This window comes from Oncorhynchus clarkii, chromosome 6, assembly GCF_045791955.1.
Source record: "Oncorhynchus clarkii lewisi isolate Uvic-CL-2024 chromosome 6, UVic_Ocla_1.0, whole genome shotgun sequence".
NCBI lineage: Eukaryota > Metazoa > Chordata > Actinopteri > Salmoniformes > Salmonidae > Oncorhynchus > Oncorhynchus clarkii.
Genome location: NC_092152.1, coordinates 86,746,555 through 86,762,094, shown reverse-complemented (window position 1 = coordinate 86,762,094; position 15,540 = coordinate 86,746,555). Strand labels below are relative to the sequence as shown.

Below are 15,540 nucleotides of genomic sequence, written 5' to 3'. Positions count from 1 at the left end.
TCTGGTAAGAGACTGCAGCAACACTGGTCTGAATCTACTCTGCTAGTACATCTGGTAAGAGACTGCAGCAACACTGGTCTGAATCTACTCTGCTATTACATCTGGTAAGAGACTGCAGCAACACTGGTCTGACAGACTCTCTACTCTGCTATTACATCTGGTAAGAGACTGCAGCAACACTGGTCTGACTCTCTACTCTGCTATTACATCTGGTAAGAGACTGCAGCAACACTGGTCTGAATCTACTCTGCTATTACATCTGGTAAGAGACTGCAGCAACACTGGTCTGAATCTACTCTGCTATTACATCTGGTAAGAGACTGCAGCAACATTGGTCTGAATCTACTCTGCTATTACATCTGGTTAGAGACTGCAGCAACACTGGTCTGAATCTACTCTGCTATTACATCTGGTAAGAGACTGCAGCAACACTGGTCTGAATCTACTCTGCTGTTACATCTGGTAAGAGACTGCAGCAACACTGGTCTGACAGACTCTCTACTCTGCTATTACATCTGGTAAGAGACTGCAGCAACACTGGTCTGACAGACTCTCTACTCTGCTATTACATCTGGTAAGAGACTGCAGCAACACTGGTCTGACAGACTCTCTACTCTGCTATTACATCTGGTAAGAGACTGCAGCAACACTGGTCTGACACACTACTCTGTTATTACATCTGGTAAGAGACTGCAGCAACACTGGTCTGACAGACTCTCTACTCTGCTATTACATCTGGTAAGAGACTGCAGCAACACTGGTCTGACAGACTCTCTACTCTGCTATTACATCTGGTAAGAGACTGCAGCAACACTGGTCTGACTCTCTACTCTGCTATTACATCTGGTAAGAGACTGCAGCAACACTGGTCTGAATCTACTCTGCTATTACATCTGGTAAGAGACTGCAGCAACACTGGTCTGAATCTACTCTGTTATTACATCTGGTAAGAGACTGCAGCAACACTGGTCTGACAGACTCTCTACTCTGCTATTACATCTGGTAAGAGACTGCAGCAACACTGGTCTGACAGACTCTCTACTCTGCTATTACATCTGGTAAGAGACTGCAGCAACACTGGTCTGACACACTACTCTGTTATTACATCTGGTAAGAGACTGCAGCAACACTGGTCTGACAGACTCTCTACTCTGCTATTACATCTGGTAAGAGACTGCAGCAACACTGGTCTGACAGACTCTCTACTCTATTATTACATCTGGTAAGAGACTGCAGCAACACTGGTCTGACAGACTCTCTACTCTGCTATTACATCTGCTAAGAGACTGCTCTTCTCTTCTGTCCCTCTTTCTCCCCCTCTCTCGCTCCTTTGTCTCAGTCTCCTGTTCTGTCCCTCTTTCTCCCCCTCTCTCGCTCCTTTGTCTCAGTCTCCTGTTCTGTCCCTCTTTCTCCCCCTCTCTCGCTCCTTTGTCTCAGTCTCCTGTTCTGTCCCTCTTTCTCCCCCTCTCTCGCTCCTTTGTCTCAGTCTCCTGTTCTGTCCCTCTTTCTCCCCCTCTCTAGCTCCTTTGTCTCAGTCTCCTGTTCTGTCCCTCTTTCTCCCCCTCTCTCGCTCCTTTGTCTCAGTCTCCTGTTCTGTCCCTCTTTCTCCCCCTCTCTAGCTCCTTTGTCTCAGTCTCCTGTTCTGTCCCTCTTTCTCCCCCTCTCTCGCTCCTTTGTCTCAGTCTCCTGTTCTGTCCCTCTTTTTCCCCCTCTCGCGCTCTTTTGTCTCAGTCTCCTGTACTGTCCCTCTTTCTCCCCCTCTCTCGCTCCTTTGTCTCAGTCTCCTGTTCTGTCCCTCTTTCTCCCCCTCTCGCGCTCTTTTGTCTCAGTCTCCTGTACTGTCCCTCTTTCTCCCCCTCTCTCGCTCCTTTGTCTCAGTCTCCTGTTCTGTCCCTCTTTCTCCCCCTCTCGCGCTCTTTTGTCTCAGTCTCCTGTACTGTCCCTCTTTCTCCCCCTCTCTCGCTCCTTTGTCTCAGTCTCCTGTTCTGTCCCTCTTTCTCCCCCTCTCGCGCTCCTTTTCTCCGTCTCTCACACTCTCTCGGTAAGTCACTGATTTATCCCCCTCTCTGTCCCAGTCTCAGTTTGGTTTCTTGGATGTTATTTGTATCCTGGGAGGAAAACATTGGTGGTGAATGTCCCTGTATGTCCAATGTCCCCATGCAGGGGCTCTATGTTCATACGCTGTGTCTATTGGTGGAATAGTGGGTCTAAGGTGGACTGAAACTAATTCTACATGCCGTTCCACTGCCCTGTTTGGGGGGGGTGATCTAGATCAGTGGTTCTCTAACCTCTCCCCGGGACCCCCAGACATTACATGGAGGGGTGGGTCCCCCGAGGAGAGGTTAGAGAACCAGTGGTCTGGCCCTTTAAGTATTATAGCTACAGTGATGTCTGGGTTAGATGGCTCCACTGCTACAAGGCCTTATGAGGCCACAACACCCTGTACTGTGGTAAGCCACTCTCAGGTTAAGGAGCTTTACATCAGCCGACACAGTGTGTCTCTCTCTCTCACACACACACACACACACACACACACACACACACACACACACACACACACACACACACACACACACACACACACACACACACACACACACAGACACACACAGACACACACACACACACACAGACACACACAGACACACACACACACACACACACTCTTAGTGGAATGAAACAAAGTGCAAACAAAGATGGGGCGTAATTCAGAGAGTCTGTCATATCAGCCCCCAGAGAGTCTGTCATATCAGCCCCCAGAGAGCCACGGGTCAGCCCCCAGAGAGCCACGGGTCAGCCCCCAGAGAGCCACGGGTCAGCCCCCAGAGAGCCACGGGTCAGCCCCCAGAGAGCCAGGGGTCAGCCCCCAGAGAGCCACGGGTCAGCCCCCAGAGAGCCACGGGTCAGCCCCCAGAGAGCCACGGGTCAGCCCCCAGAGAGCCACGGGTCAGCCCCCAGAGAGCCACGGGTCAGCCCCCAGAGAGCCAAGGTTCAGCCCCCAGAGAGCCACGGGTCAGCCCCCAGAGAGCCAAGGTTCAGCCCCCAGAGAGCCACGGGTCAGCCCCCAGAGAGTCACGGGTTCAGCCCCCAGAGAGTCACGGGGTCAGCCCCCAGAGAGCCACGGGTCAGCCCCCAGAGAGCCAAGGTTCAGCCCCCAGAGAGCCACGGGTCAGCCCCCAGAGAGTCAGGGTTCAGCCCCCAGAGAGCCACGGGTCAGCCCCCAGAGAGTCACGGGTCAGCCCCCAGAGAGTCAGGGTTCAGCCCCCAGAGAGTCAGGGTTCAGCCCCCAGAGAGCCACGGTTCAGCCCCCAGAGAGTCACGGGTCAGCCCCCAGAGAGTCAGGGTTCAGCCCCCAGAGAGTCAGGGTTCAGCCCCCAGAGAGCCACGGTTCAGCCCCCAGAGAGTCACGGGTCAGCCCCCAGAGAGTCAGGGTTCAGCCCCCAGAGAGTCAGGGTTCAGCCCCCAGAGAGCCACGGTTCAGCCCCCAGAGAGTCACGGGTCAGCCCCCAGAGAGCCAGGGTTCAGCCCCCAGAGAGCCACGGTTCAGCCCCCAGAGAGCCACGGTTCAGCCCCCAGAGAGCCACGGTTCAGCCCCCAGAGAGTCACGGGGTCAGCCCCCAGAGAGCCACGGGTCAGCCCCCAGAGAGCCAAGGTTCAGCCCCCAGAGAGCCACGGGTCAGCCCCCAGAGAGCCACGGGTCAGCCCCCAGAGAGTCAGGGTTCAGCCCCCAGAGAGCCACGGGTCAGCCCCCAGAGAGTCACGGGTCAGCCCCCAGAGAGTCAGGGTTCAGCCCCCAGAGAGTCAGGGTTCAGCCCCCAGAGAGCCACGGTTCAGCCCCCAGAGAGTCACGGTTCAGCCCCCAGAGAGTCACGGGTCAGCCCCCAGAGAGTCAGGGTTCAGCCCCCAGAGAGTCAGGGTTCAGCCCCCAGAGAGCCACGGTTCAGCCCCCAGAGAGTCACGGGTCAGCCCCCAGAGAGTCAGGGTTCAGCCCCCAGAGAGTCAGGGTTCAGCCCCCAGAGAGCCACGGTTCAGCCCCCAGAGAGTCACGGGTCAGCCCCCAGAGAGCCAGGGTTCAGCCCCCAGAGAGCCACGGTTCAGCCCCCAGAGAGCCACGGTTCAGCCCCCAGAGAGCCACGGTTCAGCCCCCAGAGAGTCACGGGTCAGCCCCCAGAGAGCCACGGTTCAGCCCCCAGAGAGTCACGGGTCAGCCCCCAGAGAGTCACGGGTTCAGCCCCCAGAGAGCCACGGTTCAGCCCCCAGAGAGTCACGGGTTCAGCCCCCAGAGAGTCACGGGTTCAGCCCCCAGAGAGTCAGGGGTCAGCCCCCAGAGAGCCACGGGTCAGCCCCCAGAGAGTCAGGGGTCAGCCCCCAGAGAGCCAGGGGTCAGCCCCCAGAGAGTCAGGGGTCAGCCCCCAGAGAGCCAGGGGTCAGCCCCCAGAGAGCCAGGGGTCAGCCCCCAGAGAGTCAGGGGTCAGCCCCCAGAGAGCCACGGGTCAGCCCCCAGAGAGCCAAGGTTCAGCCCCCAGAGAGCCAAGGTTCAGCCCCCAGAGAGCCAGGGGTCAGCCCCCAGAGAGCCAGGGGTCAGCCCCCAGAGAGCCAGGGGTCAGCCCCCAGAGAGCCAGGGGTCAGCCCCCAGAGAGCCAGGGGTCAGCCCCCAGAGAGTCAGGGGTCAGCCCCCAGAGAGTCAGGGGTCAGCCCCCAGAGAGCCACGGGTCAGCCCCCAGAGAGCCACGGGTCAGCCCCCAGAGAGCCAGGGGTCAGCCCCCAGAGAGCCAGGGGTCAGCCCCCAGAGAGCCAGGGGTCAGCCCCCAGAGAGCCACGGGTCAGCCCCCAGAGAGCCAAGGTTCAGCCCCCAGAGAGCCAAGGTTCAGCCCCCAGAGAGCCAGGGGTCAGCCCCCAGAGAGCCAGGGGTCAGCCCCCAGAGAGCCAGGGGTCAGCCCCCAGAGAGCCACGGGTCAGCCCCCAGAGAGCCAAGGTTCAGCCCCCAGAGAGCCAAGGTTCAGCCCCCAGAGAGCCACGGGTCAGCCCCCAGAGAGCCAAGGTTCAGCCCCCAGAGAGCCACGGGTCAGCCCCCAGAGAGCCACGGGTCAGCCCCCAGAGAGCCACGGGTCAGCCCCCAGAGAGCCAGGGTCAGCCCCCAGAGAGTCACGGGTCAGCCCCCAGAGAGCCAAGGTTCAGCCCCCAGAGAGCCAAGGTTCAGCCCCCAGAGAGCCACGGGTCAGCCCCCAGAGAGCCAGGGTCAGCCCCCAGAGAGTCACGGGTCAGCCCCCAGAGAGCCAAGGTTCAGCCCCAGAGAGCCAAGGTTCAGCCCCCAGAGAGCCAAGGTTCAGAGGAGGGGTCTCATTCCTCTACTGGGTTCAATCCATTCCTGAACCCCCATGCTAGTCCTTGCCCTACTCCAGTTCCAAACCATGGATTATTTATCTGGAGGGCAAGACGCCACTCTAATTTCCACTGATCAGAGTCCCTCTGATATCAGAGATTAGCAGAGCCCCCAACCCCTTAATCTGGGTTAGGGCAGGGAGGGAGGGCTGCCTCAAGGAGACTACTGCTGCCTCATAGGTCTGTGTTATAGAGGTGCTTCGTGGCAGCAGGCAGAAAACAGTGCATTGCAGTAATGTGCAATGTTGACAGAGAGCCTGTGGACTGAGTCAGGAGCAAACATGACAGTCTTAGAGAGTCAGAGGGTCCTAAAGGGGACCTGACCCAACCTGCCAGACCGGACCGTGACCACGAGTGGCCAAACCCAGAGTGGGAGGGAGAAAGGAGGGGACCTGACCCAACCTGCCAGACCGGACCGTGACCACGAGTGGCCAAACCCAGAGTGGGAGGGGACTTGTATGGGAACCGGTACCAGGACCTGGGTCTCAAAGTCCATGCAGAGAAATTCAACCTTTCTGTCACAGATGTCCAAAACTAAGACTACACAACCATATACAAAAAAAAAAAACTCACGTCTGGAACTTAGGTTAGATTGTTTTGTGGGGGTTACTGTACTCCCCCCTCTCTCTGTGTTTCTCTGCCCCTCTCAGGGTCCCCTCAGTGGATAGAAGGAGGAATGATCCCCTGGCTATGCTCCACCAACTCCATACTTCCACCAGTGAATGAAAAAAAATAAACTTTCCCTCGTCACATTTTCCATGGAATACAGAGTGAGGCTGGATTTATTCGCCACAATCAATAGAATACAGTTCTCCCTCCCTCCCTAGGAAACTACAAAAGATGCTAAAACAAGATGCTAAAACAAGGAAGATAACTCTAAAAGGACTTTGAAGAGAGGAAAGGAGAGAGAGAGTGAATGTGGGAATAAATAAAAATAGGCAGAGGCACACGAGGAGAAAAACAGAGATATTTTATAGAAGCCCTCTAAACCAAGACGCCACGGAAACAAATCACATTTGGAGTTGAGTGAGGCAAAAAGAGTAGGGGAGGGAAAGAGGGAGGCGAAAAGAGTAGGGGAGGGAAAGAGGGAGGCAAAAAGAGTAGGGGGGGGAAAGAGGGAGGCAAAAAGAGTAGAGGAGGGAAAGAGGGAGGCAAAAAGAGTAGGGGAGGGAAAGAGGGAGGCAAAAAGAGTAGGGGAGGGAAAGAGGGAGGCAAAAAGAGTAGGGGGGGGAAGAGGGAGGCAAAAAGAGTAGGGGGGGAAAGAGGGAGGGGAAAAGGGAGAGAAACGAGGAGGAAGGAAGAGTTTAAAACAGTAAAGGACACAGTGAGCAAGAGAGGCGGGAAGAGAGGCGGGAAGAGAGGCGGGAAGAGAGGCGGGAAGAGGCGGGAAGAGAGGAGAGAAGAGGCGGGAAGAGAGGAGAGAAGAGGCGGGAAGAGAGGAGGGAAGAGAGGAGAGAAGAGAGGAGGGAAGAGAGGAGGGAAGAGAGGAGGGAAGAGAGGCGGGAAGAGAGGCGGGAAGAGAGGCGGGAAGAGAGGCGGGAAGAGAGGAGGGAAGAGAGGAGGGAAGAGAGGAGGGAAGAGAGGAGGGAAGAGAGGAGGGAAGAGAGGAGGGAAGAGAGGAGGGGAGAGAGGAGGGGAGAGAGGAGGGGAGAGAGGAGGGGAGAGAGGAGGGGAGAGAGGAGGGGAGAGAGGAGGGAAGAGAGGCGGGAAGAGAGGCGGGAAGAGAGGCGGGAAGAAGGGCGGGAAGAAGGGCGGGAAGAGGGCGGGAAGAGAGGCGGGAAGAGAGGCGGGAAGAGAGGCGGGAAGAGAGGCGGGAAGAGAGGCGGGAAGAGAGGCGGGAAGAGAGGCGGGAAGAGAGGCGGGAAGAGAGGCGGGAAGAGAGGCGGGAAGAGAGGATGGAAGAGAGGATGGAAGAGACAGAGCTATGAAACACCTCACTGCTCTCTGTTAGTATGGGTATATGAGACTTTACTAAATCTCCATCTTATAATAAGAGCATTACTACAGTCCTCTACTGGCCCCCCATCACCAGACCAGTAAGCTCTCCCTGCCGGCCTCTCTCATTCTCCCTCTCTGGCCTTATCACGTGAAGAGGCTCCTGCTTTCCCCACCCACACCAAGCAGCCACTGTGCCGAAATGTCACTCAGACCCCACGCCCTCCACTCAGACCCCACGCTCTTCATCTGGTCTGTCTCTCTCTCTCCATCTTGTCTGTCTGTTACCCTCTCTCTCTCTCACCATTTTCACTTCCCCCCCTTCCCTTCCTCTCCCCCCTCCCCGTCCTCTCCCTCCCTCCTCCATCCACCCCCTCCTAGAGTGGTGGTACACCATCCAGCAAAGCACCGCTTTTCATTAACCCCCCCCTTCTCCCTTTAAACTTCCATCACCTCCTCCCTTGTGTAGAGCCATAGAAACACCACCAGGCCTGAAGAACAGATTTAATTCACCACACACACCCAGAGAGAGAGAGAGAGAGAGAGAGACAGAGCGTGAGAGAGCTCAGAGAAAAACAGTTCCCCACTTTAACAAAACCACACTGTGCTTCAAAATGGCACTGACCTCAACGACACAATTAGCCCAATTCCACCATCTGGGGCATAACATTAGATTAAACCTGCTGGGGCTGAACACAACACCACCCCCGTGTCAACAGTCTAAAACAGAAGGGATCACAAATATATTCATGGCGCTGGTCGTGTGAATTAGTGTGTGTGTGTGGTCGTTTCAATGAGTGTGTGGTCGTGTGAATGAGTGTGTGTGCTCGTGTGAATGAATGAGTGTGTGTGTGCTCGTGTGAATGAATGAGTGTGTGTGTGCTCGTGTGAATGAATGAGTGTGTGTCCCCTCAACCCCGTCAGTCAGCGGTCAACTGTCCCCTCAACCCCGTCAGTCAGCGGTCAACTGTCCCCTCAACCCCGTCAGTCAGCGGTCAACTGTCCCCTCAACCCCGTCAGTCAGCTGTCAACTGTCCCCTCAACCCCGTCAGTCAGCAGTGAACTGTCCCGTCAGTCAGCAGTGAACTGTCCCCTCAACCCCGTCAGTCAGCGGTCAACTGTCCCCTCAACCCCGTCAGTCAGCAGTCAATTGTCCCCTCAACCCCGTCAGTCAGCAGTGAACTGTCCCGACAACCCCGTCAGTCAGCAGTCAACTGTCCCGACAACCCCGCCAGTCAGCAGTGAACTGTCCCCTCAACCCCGTCAGTCAGCAGTGAACTGTCCCGCCAGTCAGCAGTGAACTGTCCCGCCAGTCAGCAGTGAACTGTCCCGCCAGTCAGCAGTGAACTGTCCCGACAACCCCGTCAGTCAGCAGTGAACTGTCCCCTCAACCCCGTCAGTCAGCAGTGAACTGTCCCGACAGTCAGCAGTGAACTGTCCCCTCAACCCCGTCAGTCAGCAGTGAACTGTCCCCTCAACCCCGTCAGTCAGCAGTGAACTGTCCCCTCAACCCCGTCAGTCAGCAGTGAACTGTCCCCTCAACCCCGTCAGTCAGCAGTGAACTGTCCCGACAGTCAGCAGTGAACTGTCCCGACAACCCCGTCAGTCAGCAGTGAACTGTCCCGTCAACCCCCTCAGTACAGTTTACTACTAACTGACAGGGTTGACAGTGAGGTTCACTACCGACTGTGAGGGTTGAGGAGCTGTGGATGTATGAGCACGCTGCCCTGGAATGTTGGTACATTCCACTAGAGGGGCAACTCTCTGGGGGAGGGGGAAAGCAGGAGACGTGAGGGAGAGGTGTGGCCCTATTAGCAAGCAGGCTGATAACTTTCAGGTAAAGCCACTCCCCACCTACCCAGTGCTTCCCAAAACCAGACAGAGAAATTGAAAAAAATAAATTGAATTAAGAGGAAGAGAGAGAGCGAGAGAGTGAGAGAGCGAGAGACAGAGACAGAAAGGAGAGAGGGACAAAGAGACAGAAATGACAGAGAGAGAGAAAGGAGAGAGAGGGACAGAGGGACAGAGAAATGACAGAGAGAGAGAGAAAGGAGAGAGAGGGACAGAGGGACAGAGAAATGACAGAGAGAGAGAGAAAGGAGAGAGAGGGACAGAGGGACAGAGAAAGGACAGAGATAGAGACAGAAAGGAGAGAGAGAAAGGAGAGAGGGACAGAGAGACAGAGAAAGGACAGAGAGAGAGATAGGAGAGAGAGGGACAGAGAGACAGAAAGGAGAGAGAGAAAGGAGAGAGGGACAGAGAGACAGAAAGGAGAGAGAGAAAGGAGAGGGACAGAGAGACAGAGAAAGGACAGAGAGAGAGAAAGGAGAGAGAGGGACAGAGAGACAGAGAAAGGAGAGAGAGAAAGGAGAGAGGGACAGAGAAAGGAGAGAGAGAAAGGAGAGAGGGACAGAGACAGAAAGGAGAGGAACATGGTGTGTAATGGTGCCAAATAAAAGCAATGGGATGACATGGCAGGAGGGGGGGGGGGCAACACATACAGTGCCTTGCGAAAGTATTCGGCCCCCTTGAACTTTGCGACCTTTTGCCACATTTCAGGCTTCAAACATAAAGATATAAAACTGTATTTTTGTGTGAAGAATCAACAACAAGTGGGACACAATCATGAAGTGGAACGACATTTATTGGATATTTCAAACTTTTTTAACAAATCAAAAACTGAAAAATTGGGCGTGCAAAATTATTCAGCCCCTTTACTTTCAGTGCAGCAAACTCTCTCCAGAAGTTCAGTGAGGATCTCTGAATGATCCAATGTTGACCTAAATGACTAATGATGATAAATACAATCCACCTGTGTGTAATCAAGTCTCCGTATAAATGCACCTGCACTGTGATAGTCTCAGAGGTCCGTCAAAAGCGCAGAGAGCATCATGAAGAACAAGGAACACACCAGGCAGGTCCGAGATACTGTTGTGAAGAAGTTTAAAGCCGGATTTGGATACAAAAAGATTTCCCAAGCTTTAAAAATCCCAAGGAGCACTGTGCAAGCGATAATATTGAAATGGAAGGAGTATCAGATCACTGCAAATCTACCAAGACCTGGCCGTCCCTCTAAACTTTCAGCTCATACAAGGAGAAGACTGATCAGAGATGCAGCCAAGAGGCCCATGATCACTCTGGATGAACTGCAGAGATCTACAGCTGAGGTGGGAGATTCTGTCCATAGGACAACAATCAGTCGTATATTGCACAAATCTGGCCTTTATGGAAGAGTGGCAAGAAGAAAGCCATTTCTTAAAGATATCCATAAAAAGTGTTGTTTAAAGTTTGCCACAAGCCACCTGGGAGAAACACCAAACATGTGGAAGAAGGTGCTCTGGTCAGATGAAACCAAAATTGAACTTTTTGGCAACAATGCAAAACGTTATGTTTGGCGTAAAAGCAACACAGCTCATCACCCTGAACACACCATCCCCACTGTCAAACATGGTGGTGGCAGCATCATGGTTTGGGCCTGCTTTTCTTCAGCAGAGACAGGGAAGATGGTTAAAATTGATGGGAAGATGGATGGAGCCAAATACAGGACCATTCTGGAAGAAAACCTGATGGAGTCTGCAAAAGACCTGATACTGGGACGGAGATTTGTCTTCCAACAAGACAATGATTCAAAACATAAAGCAAAATCTACAATGGAATGGTTCAAAAATAAACATATCCAGGTGTTAGAATGGCCAAGTCAAAGTCCAGACCTGAATCCAATCGAGAATCTGTGGAAAGAACTGAAAACTGCTGTTCACAAATGCTCTCCATCCAACCTCACTGAGCTCGAGCTGTTTTGCAAGGAGGAATGGGAAAAAATGTCAGTCTCTCGATGTGCAAAACTGATAGACATACCCCAAGCGACTTACAGCTGTAATCGCAGCAAAAGGTGGCGCTACAAAGTATTAACTTAAGGGAGCTGAATAATTTTGCACGCCCAATTTTTCAGTTTTTGATTTGTTAAAAAAGTTTGAAATATCCAATAAATGTCGTTCCACTTCATGATTGTGTCCCACTTGTTGTTGATTCTTCACAAAAAAATACAGTTTTATATCTTTATGTTTGAAGCCTGAAATGTGGCAAAAGGTCGCAAAGTTCAAGGGGGCCGAATACTTTCGCAAGGCACTGTATTATTGCTATAGGTCCCCCTCTTACAGTCTGGCTCCATAACCAGTGTCTCTCTACACAGTGCATAGGAGGCACCTGTAATTAGTGCATGTTTGGCCTGTTACCCCAGGTTACCGTGAATTAGCTAGGCTACCAATCAGTCACGTCAGAGGCACCCCCCTTCCTGTTCCAGCTTTATAAGTCAGATATGCAGCCACTGAGTACAGCCAAACGAAAGAGCAACAGCCACCCCCCCCCTCCAAAAGTCAGGTCCCAAGCCCCCCCCCCAAAAGCCAGGTCCCAAGCCCCCACCCACCCACTCCAACAGCCTAGTACCAAGCTCTCCCACCAGTCTTTCACATTCCACAACCTTTACTATGTAGTAACATGTCTGAGGTGTTGCCACAGGGCTCCTATAGTGGGGGATTGACAAGAGCAGACCTGTCCTGACGTGGTGTACTGTAGACACCATCACCTAGCAGAATGACAGACTGAGCCCAGGAAGACAGAGGAAACACACACTGATAAAGGGTTCACCTCCATGGTTCCTGTTCACAGCTCTGTGTACTGTAGACACCATCACCTAGCAGAATGACAGACTGAGCCCAGGAAGACAGAGGAAACACACACTGATAAAGGGTTCACCTCCATGGTTCCTGTTCACAGCTCTGTGTGCTGGGGGCACCCCCACAGACAGAGTTTAATTAGCCCTGGCATCGTAGCATGTTAGCAGGGTACCCGTAGCGCCACACGGTCCCGAGCGGCAGGGTGACAGACACGTCCCGAGCGGCAGGGTGACAGACACGTCCCGAGCGGCAGGGTGACAGACACGTCCCGAGCGGCAGGGTGACAGACACGTCCCGAGCGGCAGGGTGACAGACACGTCCCGAGCGGCAGGGTGACAGACACGTCCCGAGCGGCAGGGTGACAGACACGTCCCGAGCGGCAGGGTGACAGACACGTCCCGAGCGGCAGGGTGACAGACACGTCCCGAGCGGCAGGGTGACAGACACGTCCCGAGCGGCAGGGTGACAGACACGTCCCGAGCGGCAGGGTGAGGTCCCGGGACTGGAAGTTAACTGGTGAGTGGTAACAGTGCAGAACCCAATAAAGTTGAAAATCCTGAGTAGAGATTGACTCCATTTCTAAAGCAGAAAAAAAGTAAAGAACATGTCTAGGAATTAATTTCCATCAGCAATAGAACTGCTTCTCTTCAGAGTTCTGCATTCTGACGACCACTCAGGGCATCGGTCCATTTCTGCCCCGAACAAATGGTTAAAACCCTCTGGCTTCCTCTCTGGTGCACCAGATGTGAGAAGGGTTAACAGGAAAGCGAGGCGTGTGTTCCCAAGGACAGTGTTACGCTGTGTGAGGTCAGCGACCGCTCCAAAGACAAGAAGAGAAGCTAAACGGAATGAGGAACAAGGTAGAAAACTGGGCAGGGTACAGGAAACCAACAGCTTTTTATGGGATTCTCATCCTATTGTCCAGCTATGGAGAATAGAACTAACTATTTCCCTCCTCTGGATAACACTAGTCTGATAGTTTAATTTAATTAAACTCTGTTAAGTATCCAATGTGCTTTTGTATTAGTGTCGGCCATCGTCTGGCGAGCCCAGAACAGCTTGTTTAATTGAACTCCAGGTCCTTGTGCATGATTAACAGAGGACACCCAATCCACTCAGGGCCTGGTTCACAGCGTAAAACCACCCAATCCCCCCAGGGCCTGGTTCACAGCGTAAAACCACCCAATCCCCCCAGGGCCTGGTTCACAACGTAAAACCACCCAATCCCCCCAGGGCCTGGTTCACAGCGTAAAACCACCCAATCCCCCCAGGGCCTGGTTCACAGCGTAAAACCACCCAATCCCCCCAGGGCCTGGTTCACAGCGTAAAACCACCCAATCCCCCCAGGGCCTGGTTCACAGCGTAAAACCACCCAATCCCCCCAGGGCCTGGTTCACAGCGTAAAACCACCCAATCCCCCCAGGGCCTGGTTCACAACGTAAAACCACCCAATCCCCCCAGGGCCTGGTTCACAGCGTAAAACCCCCCAATCCCCCCAGGGCCTGGTTCACAGCGTAAAACCACCCAATCCCCCCAGGGCCTGGTTCACAGCGTAAAACCACCCAATCCCCCCAGGGCCTGGTTCACAACGTAAAAGCACCCAATCCCCCCAGGGCCTGGTTCACAGCGTAAAACCACCCAATCCCCCCAGGGCCTGGTTCACAACGTAAAACCACCCAATCCCCTCAGGGCCTGGTTCACAATGTAAAACTATGAGGATGTGCCTTGTGAGAGGGACTGAAACCCGAGCCTCCATCATACACACATACAGAGAGACAGACCAGACGGGTGCAAGGCTTAATCGAGAGAGAAAACGTGTAGGGGGGGCAGAAAGAGAGAGAAAACGTGTGGGGGGCAGAGAGAGTGAGAGAAAACGTGTGGGGGGGCAGAGAGAGAGAGAGAAAACGTGTGTGGGGGGGGGGGGGGGGGGGGGGAGAGAGAGAGAGAGAAAACGTGTGGGGGGGGCAGAGAGAGAGAGAAAACGTGTGGGGGGGCAGAGAGAGAGAGAGAAAACGTGTGGGGGGGGCAGAGAGAGAGAGAGAGAAAAAACGTGTGGGGGGGGCAGAGAGAGAGAGAAAACGTGTGGGGGGGGCAGAGAGAGAGAGAGAAAACGTGTGGGGGGGGCAGAGAGAGAGAGAGAGAAAACGTGTGGGGGGGCAGAGAGAGAGAGAGAAAACGTGTGGGGGGGGCAGAGAGAGAGAAAACGTGTGGGGGGGGCAGAGAGAGAGAAAACGTGTGGGGGGGGGCAGAGAGAGAGAAAACGTGTGGGGGGGGGCAGAGAGAGAGAAACTTTTCTTCATCACAGTAGCAAGAGAAATGCAGGACTCTACCATCTCATGCTATAAACAAACTAACTAATACTAACCAACAGCTGAAGACACGGTCAGAATGAATAAAGACCAACCAAAGTCCACAACCAAAGCCACAAAGGTGACTTCATTAGACAAATGTCCTCACCAGCCAAACCACAGACGTTCCTGAATTTACCTCAGCGACACAGTATGCAAAACTGAGTTCTTCTCTGGTTGAGGTGCTTCCTGCTCATGACCTACCCAGTTCAGATACGCAAGTGATATGAACACTTTAGAATTACACAAGAGCAATAATTTCAAAGCCACACCGCGGTTCTGTTTCCCTCCATGGCAGAAACGTTGGCGATTACATGCATGTCACAGTCCGTAGGACTACTTCCTGTAGGAACACAATTTTATTTACCTTTATTTAACTAGGCAAGTCAGTTAAGAACAAATTCTTATTTTCAATGACGGCCTAGTGGGTAACTGCCTGTTCAGGGGCAGAACGACAGATTTGTACCTTGTCAGCTCGGGGATTTGAACCTGCAACCTTCCAGTTACTAGTCCAACCACTAGGCTACCCTGCCGCCCCATTACATGAGTCTCAATGCCATTACATGAGTCTCATCTCACCAGAAACCTCTCCAGCACTCGTTTTATTGGACCAGCCAGAGAGGCCTAGCAGTGTGTGTGTGTGTGATCCGTGAGGTCAGCAGTGGCCGTTACAGAGGGCAGAGGAGGATCAAGCCCATCATACATATTCTAGCACCGCGTGACACAGTAACGGCAGTTCATCTGAAGGACGGACAAGTGCTTTGTGTAACCTTGGAGAGCGTCCAGAATGACAACAGAAGGTTAAAATTCAAGCGTTTTACACTGGCTGGTTGAGGGACTACAGTAATGGGAGGGGGAGACTTACCACCAACCCCCCCCCCCTTAACCAGAGTCCCTGTGGAGTCTCAATCACTAAGGCCATCTGCTGAGGGAGAAGGCTGCATTAAGGCCTTTCATCCCGTAGCTAAACACACACAACAAAATGCAGCTAGTATGGACTTATACAGTAGCTTCCCTCTCCGTTTGTGGGAACAAACTCTACTCTCTCTCTACCCCAGTAGTCTAGAATTAAATGGTATATTTAAGCAATAAGGTCGGGGGGGGGGGGGGGGGGGGGTGTATATTAGCCATATATCACAAACCTCTGAATTAGAAACTGCTTACCAACTTAATTAGAGCAGTAAAAAGAAATGTTGTCATAC

At 53.5% G+C, this 15,540-nt stretch overlaps 1 protein-coding gene across 13 annotated transcripts in view; it reads right to left on the bottom strand.

The window, feature by feature from the left end:
- The window catches only part of LOC139411755 (liprin-alpha-1-like), an 86,007-nt gene that overhangs the window by 62,231 nt on the left and 8,236 nt on the right, over positions 1 to 15,540 (bottom strand). The window lies entirely within an intron of this gene.